Below are 13,176 nucleotides of genomic sequence, written 5' to 3'. Positions count from 1 at the left end.
TTTGAGGGGCAGTTTTTTTTTTAATAGTAAAAACCTTTGAAATGAATACTATTAAGAGACAACACTCAATTTATAACCTCTCTGATCTCTGTTAGGCAGAAGCCCTGAGGTTTCACCAGACCTCTGTGTACCTTTTACACTTCGACTCCATCTTCTTCTATGAAAGGGAGTTAACGATCCACGTCCTCAGATGGACCTTAGTGCAGTTGAGAAAATGAAGGTTTTTATGACTTTAACATCCATGAAGGTGTATATGGTATGTGAAAGTATATAAGGTATACATGATACAATACAGAGTACTTGTTAGTTTTCTGTTGCACTAAGATACCCATGACCAAAAACTACTTAAGGAAGAAAGGATGTATTTTAAGGCATGGTTCTAAAGGGATAGTTTTAGAATTTGTTTGATTTTCAGTGTGAAATGTCTGCTATAGGTCCATGCGTTTGAACACTTGTCCTCAGCAGGTGACCTGGTTCTGGAAGATTGTGGGAACTTTAGGAGTGGAGCCTCATTGGAGGAAATGAGCCATGGGTGAGGCAGATCAGAGGTGGGACCTTGAGGTTTTGTAGCTGGACCCCACTTCCTAATCATTCTCTCTGATTCCTGACTGCAGATGTAACGTGACCGGCAGCCTCCAGGGTCTGCCCCAGTGCTCTTCTGGCCATGCCAGGCTGGATCCTCTCAAATCTTAAACCCTTCCTGCCTCAAGCTGCCTCTTGTCAGGCACTCTGTCACAGCAACAAGAAAAAAATAGCTGGGCACTCATTGCTGCGGTCCAGACACCGTCGGGATCTGAAGGGACCCAGTCAAACAGCTCCCTGCACCCAAATTCCCTGGGAGGGAGAGCTAGACCTTCAGAGGGGCAGACACGCCTGGGAAGCCAGAGGAGACTACTCTCTGCCCACATTTCTGACGCTAGAGGAAAATGCCTACGGCCATCTGGGTCCCCTGTGCACAGGGTCCCGAGTGAAGGCGGGGCAGGCCCTTCTGGTTGCTGCCCTCATGAAGAGCTGAAACCCAGATCTGAGAAGCAACTCCAGGCCCAAGACCAGAGGCAAGACCAACTTTCTTGCTCCAGGTGACCTTCCTGGTGGACTCAGTACACAGGCCCTCAGGAACAGCTGAAGACCACTGGACAGGAATGACTACATGCCTGAAAGCAGAACACTCTGTTTCCATAACTGGCTGAAAGAGAACAGGAAAACAGGTCTTGAGCACTCCTGACACACAGGCCTATAGGATGGTCTAACCACTGTCAGAAATAGCAGAACAAGGTAACATTAGAGATAATCTGATGGCGAGAGGCAAGCGCAGGAACCCAAGCAACAGAAACCAAGACTACATGGCATCATCAGAGCCCAATTCTCCCACCAAAGCAAACACTGAATATCCAAACACACCAGAAAAGCAAGATCTAGATTTAAAATAACATTGGATCATGATGATGGAGGACTTCAAGAAAGACATGAAGAACTCCCTTAGAGAAATGCAGGAAAACACAAAAAACAAGTAGAAGCCTATAGAGAGGAAATGCAAAAATCCCTGAAAGAATTACAGGAAAACACAATCAAACAGGTGAAGGAATTAAAAATGGAAATAGAAGCAATAAAGAAAGCACAAAGGGAGACAACCCTGGATATAGAAAACCAAAGGAAGAGACAAGGAGCTGTAGATACGAGCTTCACCAACAGAATACAAGAGATAGAAGAGAGAATCTCAGGAGCAGAAGATTCCATAGAAGTCATCGACTCAACTGTCAAAGATAATGTAAAATGGAAAAAGCTACTGGTCCAAAACATACAGGAAATCCAGGACACAATGAGAAGATCAAACCTAAGGATAAAAGGTATAGAACAGAGTGAAGACTCCCAACTCAAAGGACCAGCAAATATCTTCAACAAAATCATAGAAGAAAACTTCCCTAACCTAAAGAAAGAGATGCCCATAAACATACAAGAAGCCTACAGAACTCCACATAGATTGGACCAGAAAAGAAACTCCTCCCATCACATAAAAGTCAAAACACTAAATGCACAAAACAAAGAAAGAATATTAAAAGCAGTAAGGGAAAAAGGTCAAGTAAAATATAAAGGCAGACCTATCAGAATCACACCAGACTTCTCACCAGAGACTATGAAAGCCAGAAGATCCTGGACAGATGTCATACAGACCCTAAGAGAACACAAATGCCAGCCCAGGTTACTGTATCCAACAAAACTCTCAATTAACATAGATGGAGAAACCAAGATACTCCATGACAAAACCAAATTTACACAATATCTTTCTACAAATACAGCACTACAAAGGATAATAAATGGTAAAGCCCAACACAAGGAGGCAAGCTACACCCTAGACAAAGCAAGAAACTAATCGGTTTGCAACAAAACGAAGAGAAGACAAGCACAAACATAATCTCACATCCAAACATGTATATAACAGGAAGCAACAATCACTATTCCTTAATATCTCTCAACATCAATGGACTCAATTCCCCAATAAAAAGACACAGATTAACAAACTGGATACGCAATAAGGACCCAACATTTTGCTACGTACAGGAAACACACCTCAGAGACAAAGACAGACACTGCCTCAGAGTAAAAGGCTGGAAAACAACTTTCCAAGCAAATGGTCTGAAGAAGGAAGCTGGAGTAGCCATTCTAATATCGAATAAAATCAATTTTCAACCAAAAGTCATCAAAAAAGATAAGGAAGGACACTTCATATTCATCAAAGGAAAAATCCACCAAGATGAACTCTCAATCCTAAATATCTATGCCCCAAATACAAGGGCACCTACATACATAAAAGAAACCTTACTAAAGCTCAAAGCACACATTGCACCTCACACAATAATAGTAGAAGATTTCAACACTCCACTCTCATCAATGGACAGATCATGGAAACAGAAATTAAACAGAGACATAGACAGACTAAGAGAAGTCATGAACCAAATGGACTTAACGGATATTTATAGAACATTCTATCCTAAAGCAAAAGGATATACCTTCTTCTCACCACCTCATGGTACTTTCTCCAAAATTGACCATATAATCGGTCATAAAACAGGCCTCAACAGGTACAGAAAGATAGAAATAATCCCATGCATCCTATCAGACCACCACGGGTTAAAGCAAGTCTTCAATAACAATAAGGGAAGAACGCCCACATATACATGGAAGTTGAATAATGCTCTACTCAATGATAACCTAGTCAAGGAAGAAATAAAGAAAGAAATTAAAGACTTCTTAGAATTTAATGAAAATGAAGGTACAACATACCCAAACTTATAGGACACAATGAAAGCTGTGCTAAGAGGAAAACTCATAGCTCTGAGTGCCTGAAGAAAGAAACAGGAGAGAGCATATATTAGCAGCTTGATAGCACACCTAACAGCTCTAGAACAAAAAGAAGCAAACACACCCAGGAGGAGTAGAAGGCAGGAAATAATCACACTCAGAGCTGAAATCAACCAAGTAGAAACAAAAAGCGCTATACAAAGAATCAACAGAACCAAAAGCTAGTTCTTTGAGAAAATCAACAAGATAGATAAACCCTTAGCCAGACTAAGGAGAGGACACAGAGAGTGTGTCCAAATTAACAAAATCAGAAATGAAAAGGGAGACATAACTACAGAATCAGAGGAAATTCAAAAAATCATCAGATCCTACTACAAAAGCCTATATTCAACAAACCTTGAAAATCTGCAGGAAATGGACAATTTCCTAGACAGATACCAGGTACCAAAGTTAAATCAGGAACAAATAAACCATTTAAACAACCCCATAACTCCTAAAGAAATAGAAGCAGTCATTAAAGGTCTCCCAACCAAAAAGAGCTCATGTCCAGATGGGTTCAGTGCAGAATTCAATCAGACCTTCATAGAAGGCCTCATACCAATACTATCCAAACTATTCCACAAAATTGAAACAGATAGAGCACTACCAAATTCCTTCTATGAAGCTACAGTTACATCTATATAATCTCTTATATCTAAACCACACAAAGACCCAACAAAGAAAGAGAACTTCAGACCAATTTCCCTTATGAATATTGATGCAAAGATACTCAATAAAATTCTTGCAAACCGAATCCAAGAGCACATCAAAACAACCATCCATCATGATCAAGTAGGCTTCATTCCAGGGATGCAGGGATGGTTTAATATACGGAAAACCATCAACGTAATCCACTATATAAACAAACTGAAAGATAAAAACCACATGATCATTTCATTAGATGCTGAGAAAGCATTTGACAAAATTCAACACCCCTTCATGATAAAAGTCCTAGAAAGAACAGGAATTCAAGGCCCATACCCAAACACAGTAAAAGCCATATACAGCAAACTAATAGCTAATATTAAACTAAATGGAGAGAAACTTGAAGCAATCCCACTAAAATCAGGGACTAGACAAGGCTGCTCACTCTCTCCCTACTTATTCAATATACTTCTTGAAGTCCTAGCCAGAGAAATCAGACAACAAAAGGAGATCAAAGGGATACAGATTGGAAAGGAAGAAGTCAAAATATCACTATTTGCAGACGATATGATTGTATATTTAAGTGATCCCAGAGTTCCACCAGAGAACTACTAAACCTGATAAACACCTTCAGCAAAATTTGAGTTAAAATTAACTCAAATAAATCAGTAGCCTTCCTCTACACAAAAGAGAAACAAGCCGAGAAAGAAATTAGGGAAATGACACCCTTCATAATAGTCCCAAATGATATAAAATACCTCGGTGTGACTTTAACCAAGCAAGTGAAAGATCTGTATGATAAAAACTTCAAGCCTCTGAAGAAAGAAATTGAAGAATATCTCAGAAGATGGAAAGATCTCCCATGCTCATGGATTGGCAGGATTAATATAGTAAAAATGGCCATTTTACCAAAAGCGATCTACAGATTCAATGCAATCTCCATCAAAATTCTAACCCAATTCTTCATAGAGTTAGACAGAACAATTTGAAAATTCATCTGGAATAACAAAAAACCCAGGATAGCTAAAACTATCCTCAACAATAAAAGGACTTCTGGGGGAATCACTATCCCTGGACTCAAGCAGTATTACAGAGCAATAATGATAAAAACTGCATGGTATTGGTACAGAGACAGACAGATGGAATAGAATTGAAGACCCAGAAATGAACCCACACACCTATGGTCACTTGATTTTTGACAAAGGAGCCAAAACCATCCAATGGAAAAAAGATAGCATTTTCAGCAAATGGTGCTGGTTCAACTGGAGGTCAGCATGTAGAAGAATGCAGATCGATCCATTCTTACCACCCTGTACAAAGCTTAAGTCCAAGTGGATCAAGGACCTCCACATCAAATCAGATACACTCAGACTAATAGAAGAAAAAGTGGGGGAAGAACCTCGAACACATGGGCGCTGGAGAAAATTTCCTGAACAAAACACCAATGGCTTATGCTCTAAGATCAAGAATCGACAAATGGGATCTCATAAAACTGCAAAGCTTCTGTAAGGTGAAGGACACTGTTGTTAGGACAAAACGGCAACCAACAGATTGGGAAAAGATCTTTACCAATCCTACAACTGATAGAGGGCTTATATCCAAAATATACAAAGAACTCAAGAAGTTAGACTGCAGAGAAACAAATAACCCTATTTAAAAATGGCATTCAGGGGGCTGGAGAGATGGCTCAGCGGTTAAGAGCACCTGACTGCTCTTCCAGAGGTCATGAGTTCAATTCCCAGCAACCACATGGTGGCTCACAACCATCTGTAAAGAGATCCGATGCCCTCTGTATCTGAAGACAGCTACAGTGTACTTATATATAATAAATAAATAAAAAAATGGCATTCAGAGCTAAACAAGGAATTCACAGCTGAGGAATGCCAAATGGCTGAGAAACACTTAAAGAAATGTTCAACATCTTTAGTCATAAGGGAAATGCAAATCAAAACAACCCTGAGATTTCACCTCACACCAGTGAGAATGGCTAAGATCAAAAACTCAGGTGACAGCAAATGCTGGCGAGGATGTGGAGAAAGAGGAACACTCCTCCATTGTTGGTGGGATTGCAGACTGGTACAACCATTCTGGAAATCAGTCTGGAGGTTCTTCAGAAAATTGGACATTGAACTACCTGAGGACCCAGCTATACCTCTCTTGGGCATATACCCAAAAGATGTACCAACATATAACAAAGACACATGCTCTACTATGTTCATCGCAGCCTTATTTATAATAGCCAGAAGCTGGAAAGAACCCAGATGCCCTTCAACAGAGGAATGGATACAGAAAATGTGGTATATCTACACAATGAAATACTACTCAGCTATCAAAAACAATGACTTTACGAAATTCATAGGCAAATGGATGGAGCTGGAAAATATCATCCTGAGTGAGGTAACCCAATCACAGAAAAACACACATGGTATGCACTCATTGATAAGTGGATATTAGCCCAAATGCTCGAATTACCCTAGATGCACAGAACACATGAAACTCAAGAAGGATGATCAAAATATGAATGCTTCAGTCCTTCTTTAAAAGGGAGCAAGAATACCCTTGGCAGGGAATAGGGAGGCAAAGTATAGAACAGAGGCAGAGGAACACCCATTCAGAGACTGCCCCACATATGGCCCATACATATACAGCTACCCAATTAGACAAGATGGATGAAGCAAGAAGTGCAGGCTGACAGGAACTGGATGTAGATCTCTCCTGAGAGACACAGCCAGAATACAGCAAATACAGAGGCGAATGCCAACAGCAAACCACTGAACTGAGAACAGGACCCCCGTTGAAGGAATCAGAGAAAGGACTGGAAGAGCTTGAAGGGGCTCGAGACCCCATATGAACAACAATGCCAAGCAACCAGAGCTTCCAGGGACTAAGCCACTACCCAAAGACTATACATGGACTGACCCTGGAGTCTGACGTCATAGGTAGCAATGAATATCCTAGTAAGAGCACCAGTGGAAGGGGAAGCCCTGGGTCCTGCTAAGACTGAACCCCCAGTGAACTAGACTGTTGGGGGGAGGGCGGCAATGGGGGGAGGATGGGGAGGGGAACACCCATGTAGAAGGAGAGAGGGAGGGGTTAGGGGGATGTTGGCCCAGAAACCGGGAAAGCGAATAACAATCAAAATGTAAATACGAAAAACCCGTTAACAAAGATGGAGAAAAAAAAAATAAAACCACAAAAAAAAAAAAATAGCTGATACATATGGCGGAATGGAGGGGGCAAGGACTGTAGAAAATTGGGGCTAATGACAACTCCATTTCCTGGCACGTTAAAGAGAGGCTTAGAAATCAAATACCAAAGAGGATATCAAGCTGGTTGACTCGGAGGAGAAAGGGCTTTAGGCTTTGATCTTGATTACAGTTAGATCTTGATTAAGTTGGGTAATGCTGGAGGCATACCGCCTTAGGCTGACCGATTACTGGTCAGCTCACACTCAATTCATGCCCAGACCTCAGGAAGGGAAAAGCCACTTTCATCCCAGCTCCGATTTTAGATTCTATTATTACTCTGCGGTGGACCAGAACTTCCTAGGAAGCTGGGCTGCTGAGGTAGTGAAGGACTGTTGTCCCTCTACAAGAAGGATGTCCCCTTACACTGCAGTCAGTGACAGGTGAAACTGTGTCCCATGAGATGTTGAATGGTGGCAGGTGCAATTTCAGGCTCTCTCCCTTGAAGATCTCAACATTCCAGGGTGGAGTAGGAAGCGATTAAGAAGGAGAAGCATTCTGTTCTGTTTTCCGTAGCCATGACAACTGACAATAAACTCTACCTGATTCTCGTCTCGGAGGAAGAATAGAAGTTCACTGTGGGGATAACCAGGCTGTCTATAAACTTTCGAAATAGCCTGCAGATGCTTCATATGCCTTGACAGATCTTAGGAGAAGAAGGAAACACAGCAGACTGGAGAGAGGTGTGGTTCTGTAGTTTAGAGGCACACGGACTTGTGGGTCTCCCCTGCAACCTCACTCCAGGCCTTCAATCCCTCTCTCTTTATAACCTGGCTCCAAAGCCAATGGGGTCCCTTTGATGTACAAGCCTGAGAGCAGCCTGGGTTGGCAAGACAGGGTTTCTCTGGGTATCCCTGACTGTCCTGGAACTCATTCTGTAGACCAGGCTGGCTTCAAATTCTCAGAAATCTGCCTACCTCTGCCTCTCAAGCGCTGGGATTAAAGACGTGTGCCACCACCACCTAGAAAGAATCTCTTAAGGTAGCCGCTTCACCTCCTTCCTGATCAAATTGGAATATCTGCCTCATAATTAGTCTGTGAGAAAGACTAATTTTTCCAGCCTTGGGGCACAAACCTGTAATCCCAGCCACTCAAGAAGCTGTGGGATTGGGCTAGAGAGATGGCTCAGCGGTTAAAAGCACTGACTGTTTGTCCAGAGGTCCTGAGTTCAATTCCCAGCAACCTCATGGTGACTCACTATTTGTAATGGGAGCTGATGTCCTCTTCTGTGTATCTGAAGACAGCAACACTTTACTCATACATAAAACAAATAAGTAAATCTTTAAGAAACAAAGCAGCTGGAAATCAGGTTCAAGGCCTACCTGAGCTGTATAGAAAAGGCAAACTTAGGGATCACTATTCAAAATGATACACAGAAGTTGTTAAAAGCTAGGCATGATGGTACATATCTGTAATCTCAGTGCTTGGGCGATACAAGCAGTTAAATCAGAAGTTCAAGTCATCCTCGGCTGTATAGCAAGTTCAAGGCCAGTCTAAGCTATACAGGAGCCTGCCTCAAATTAAAAATAAAAATAAATGCTACTAATAAAGTTAGCCAGGTACAGTAAAAACCTTAGGGCATTCGTTTGAGCAAAACAATCAGGCAGCACCAAACTGTCAGCTGTTCAGAGGCTGAGAGTTACCAGGAGAAGCCTTTGCTAAGCGCCCAGGAATCAAGAAAAAGGAAACACTAAACGGAAGATGTTAGTGAGGGATTGAAGGCAGTGTCTAATAACTGAATGAAAGTTTTGGTTTTGCATTTATGCTAGGTTTGGTTTCATTTTGCCTAAAGCTCTGGAATCATCTCAGCCCCAAAACCAATTAATCTGTTTATGTGTAATGCTAGCATTCACATGCAAACACATAATACATCAAACATGCTGGGAAAACACTACCACTAGGCCACATCCCCAGCCACCAATGTTTTAAACTTTGGCTGTTTATTATTATTTTTGTGCATGTGTGTGTGCAAGCACGTGTGTGTGTGTGTGTGTGTGTGTGTGTGTGTGTGTGTGTGTGTGAGAGAGAGAGAGAGAGAGAGAGAGAGAGAGAGAGAGAGCATAACAGCAAGTACTACAATGTGCATGTGGAGATTAGAAGATTTGTAGAGTTGATTTTCTTCTCCCTTCACCTGGTGTCTTAGTTACTGTCCCTTTGCTGTGAAGAGACACCATGACCATGGCAACTCTTATAAAAGAAAGCATTTTTTAATTGTGGTCTTGCTTACAGTTTTAAAGGGTTGGTTCATGTGCATTGTGGCAGCAAGCAGGTAAGGATGGCACTACATCCAGACTTGAAGACAAGACGGAGGGAGGGAGGGAGAGACAGAGAGACAGAGAGAGAGAGACAGAGACAGAGACAGAGACACAGAGACACAGAGACAGAGACTGAGCCTGGGGTTGGCCTTTTAATCCTCAGAGCCTCCCCCTAGTGGCACCCTTCGTTAACAAGGCCAACTTCACATAATCCTTCTCACTCTATCAAAGAGTTTCACTCTCTGGCAACCAAGCATTCATAAATATGAGCCTGTGTAGGCAATTCTTTTTGTTTTTCCCAACAGGGTTTCTCTGTGTAGCCCTGGCTGGTCTTGAACTCAGAGACCAACTACCTCTGCATCCGGAGTGTTGGGACTGAAGGCATGCACCACCTCCATGGATCCTATGTGGGTAATTCTTATTCAAATTACCACAGGCTTCCAGCATTTCTTTTTTTTTTTTTGGTTCTTTTTTTCGGAGCTGGGGACCGAACCCAGGGCCTTGCCTACCACTGAGCTAAATCCCCAGCCCCGCTTCCAGCATTTCTGAGGGCACTACTTCCCCCTCTCCAGGTGAGGCCAGGGGTCACGCTGGGGCACACAGGAAAGTCAACTACTTCCTCCTGTGGTACTGAGAGAACAGGCAGAGGTTTGCGTTCTTCTGGGAGACCTGGCAGAACCAAGAGGATTCAAGTTTCCAACAGAAAAACATAGGTCTTAAGCCAGAGGGTGGGTCTCACACAAGAGAAAGCCATTGTTCAATACAGGAAAACTGTTTGGAGTGGCCAGGGTCTCTGGTTACCATGTTCCAGACTGAACAATCTGAGGATCCAGAGATCCTTCACTGGGTCACCAGACTCCAAAGGAGGCCAGCTGAGTTCACAGGTCTGAGGTTTCCCAGGTGAGAAGTGGACACCATTATCTGTCTTCTGCAAAACCCTCCTTGGAGTGTTTTGCAGGCATTTCTACGATGTCTTGGGGCTACTCACTCCCCTTACCATTTTAGATCTGTTTCTCCAACATTTTAGACAGAAACACACAGACAGGCAGACAGTAGAGACAAGCAGGGGAGGCCACCACACAGACTTAAACCAGGGGGACCAGTGATATCTTATGCAGATTCCAGCCACTGCTATGTCCAGCCTTTTCTATGTCCTATTATGAAGGCACCTTAGAAAGACTTTCAGAGGCGGCAGATTCGGGTGACTCCCTGTAAATGTCTCATTCTAAGGTGGAAATTTCAGGAGCCTCTGGGCTACTAGGACTAGAAGCAGAAGTTTGTAGGACCCTGGAATGTCTCTCTTTTTTTATGCTATTGCCTCAGAGGGGATCCAAGACCCCCATGTCCTGGCATCCCAGTTTCTGGGGCTCTTGCTGGGGCCTCCAGAATGTCCCCAAGTAAGTCTACCAAAGACTACCACACAGACATTCTTAAAGCCCAAAAGAAAGTCTTTATTGCCAGTGTTGCTTTGTTTTGTTTTTCTAGTGTGGTTTCTTTGTGTAGTCCTGGCTGTCTTGGAGCTCACTCTTCAGACCAGGCTGGCCTTGAACTCAGAAATTTGCCTGCCTCCCCCTTCCAAGCGCAGTGATTAAAAGCATGTGCCACCACTGCCTTGCTGCCCCTTATCTATTAACCTTTTAAAACGTTTCCTTTGGCCTCCTTTCCTCTGCACTTTTGATTTTCTTTACAACCCCTTCACAGATGTATTAGAAAGAAACGACCTTCACCTCAAAAGGAGAAAAGATGTGATCTATTCTGGAGCAAAATATGAGTGACCGTGGCCTGAGAGCATAGATTTAGCTCTCCCCAAATGTAATGTCCCTACATGGAAGCCGTTTCATGGAGTTTTTATAGTAACAGAGAAAAGAAAGTTATAAATCAAGACATTGGTGGGAACATCAGAACGGCAGGTTGCACCAAGTTGGGAGCACGTCTCCTACAGCCTCGGATGCTATCCAACGGTATCCGGCTCATCGGTACAGAGTAAGGTTTTGGTAAATTAATACAGTTCAAAGGTTCTTTTATCAGGAAGGTAAGTCTGATACAGACATGGGCCAGGAGTGAAACTAATTAGGCTGTCGCGTCAACAACATTCCAAACTTCATAGGCTTTGAGGCTTTTAAACACTGACCAGGCTAAGCAGAGAGGTTCTTCCCTGAAATTGTCAGTCACAAAGAAAACCTTGCCATTTAAATATAACCAGGAAGACCCCGCAGGCTCCTTGGTGAGTGGTGGACCTGGAAAGGATGTTTCTAGGTCTGAGCTCATTTTCCTGGGGGAGAGGACATGTTCTCATGGTCACTGTTACACTCTTTGACCAAGACAATATCAGGGTGGGTCTGGTGGCTACTCAGCCTTCCCTTACTGGCCGATGCTTCCCTGACTTGCTACTGTAACAAATCCCCAGCCTTCCCACAGCTCTGCCTTGTTAGAGGCAACCCAGAGCTTGGCCATCCCTGGGCTGGTCCTGAGTGGTATAAGAAAGCTGGCTGAGGGCTGGAGAGATGGCTCAGTGGTTAAGAGCACTGACTGTTCTTCCCGAGGTCCTGAGTTCAAATCCCAGCAACCACATGGTGGCTCACAACCATCTGTAATGAGATCTGATGCCCTCTTCTGGTGTGTCTGAAGGCAGCTACAGTGTACTCATGTATAATAAATAAATAAAATATTAAAAAAAAAAAGAAAGCTGGCTGAGTAAGCCAGGGCAGTAATGGAGGAGGCAGTGACCCTCTGTGGTCTCTGATTCAATTCCTCCAAGTTCCTGCTTGAGTTCCTGCCCTGCCTTCCCTCAGTGATGAACCTACAAACCAAATAAACCCTCTCGTCTCTGTCTTAGGGTTTGGTTTCACTGCTGTGAAGAGACACCGTGATCAGGGCAACTTTTGTAAGGGACAGCATTTAATTGGGGCTGGCTCACAGGTTCAGAGATTCAGTCCATTATCATCAAGGTGGGAGCATGGCAGCATCTAGGCAGGCATGGCATGGGGGAGCTGAGTTCTACATCTTGTTCCAAAGGCAAACAGGAGAAAACTAACGCCCAGGAAGCTAGGAGAAAGGTCTCAAAGCCCACCCCACAGTGACACACTTCTTCAGTTACAGTCAAGAAGGACACCTCTGCCTTGAGCCTCAGGTGCTGTCTGGTGACATTATTAACCTGTAGGTTGCTGGAAGCTAGTAGTCTGCTTAGTTAACATATTCCCAAAAGTTCCACCTGGTAGTCAAAGATTCTAGGCCAGACCTAGAGGTGGGAAAGAGTCACTATTGTAGGAGGCTTCAGGCAGCCCAAGGTAAGTTGTGATTGGCTGTGGACTGGCAACATTCCAATCTTACTACAATCCCAGCAGCCCAGTTAATTAGCCTTGTAGAAAGTTCAGGGTAAAGTGAGGTTTCTTTCCCCAAGCATCCCTTTTTCTCAAGTGTCAATGTGCCATGTTTAGGGGTGTCTTTTCCTGTACCCCATCATGTGGGATGGAGTGGTGGGGCACTGACAAAGCATAGAGGCCACCCTTTCTGTTCAAACCTGGAGCAACATGCTAGAATTGTAAGAAAGATGACTAACCAGGAAGCTGCAATCTTTTCTTGCTTCTGTTACTTCCCTGTACCAAGAAGCCCCTCAGGCTGAAAGCGATGGCAGGGAGAGACAAGAATGGAGCCCCAAGTCTGGTTCCTTTTCTCATTCTTACGCCATCAGT

Source organism: Rattus norvegicus, chromosome 2 (genome assembly GCF_021556685.1).
Source record: "Rattus norvegicus strain SHRSP/BbbUtx chromosome 2, alternate assembly SHRSP_T2T, whole genome shotgun sequence".
Taxonomy (NCBI): Eukaryota; Metazoa; Chordata; class Mammalia; order Rodentia; family Muridae; genus Rattus; species Rattus norvegicus.
This window is presented reverse-complemented; position numbering follows the sequence as displayed.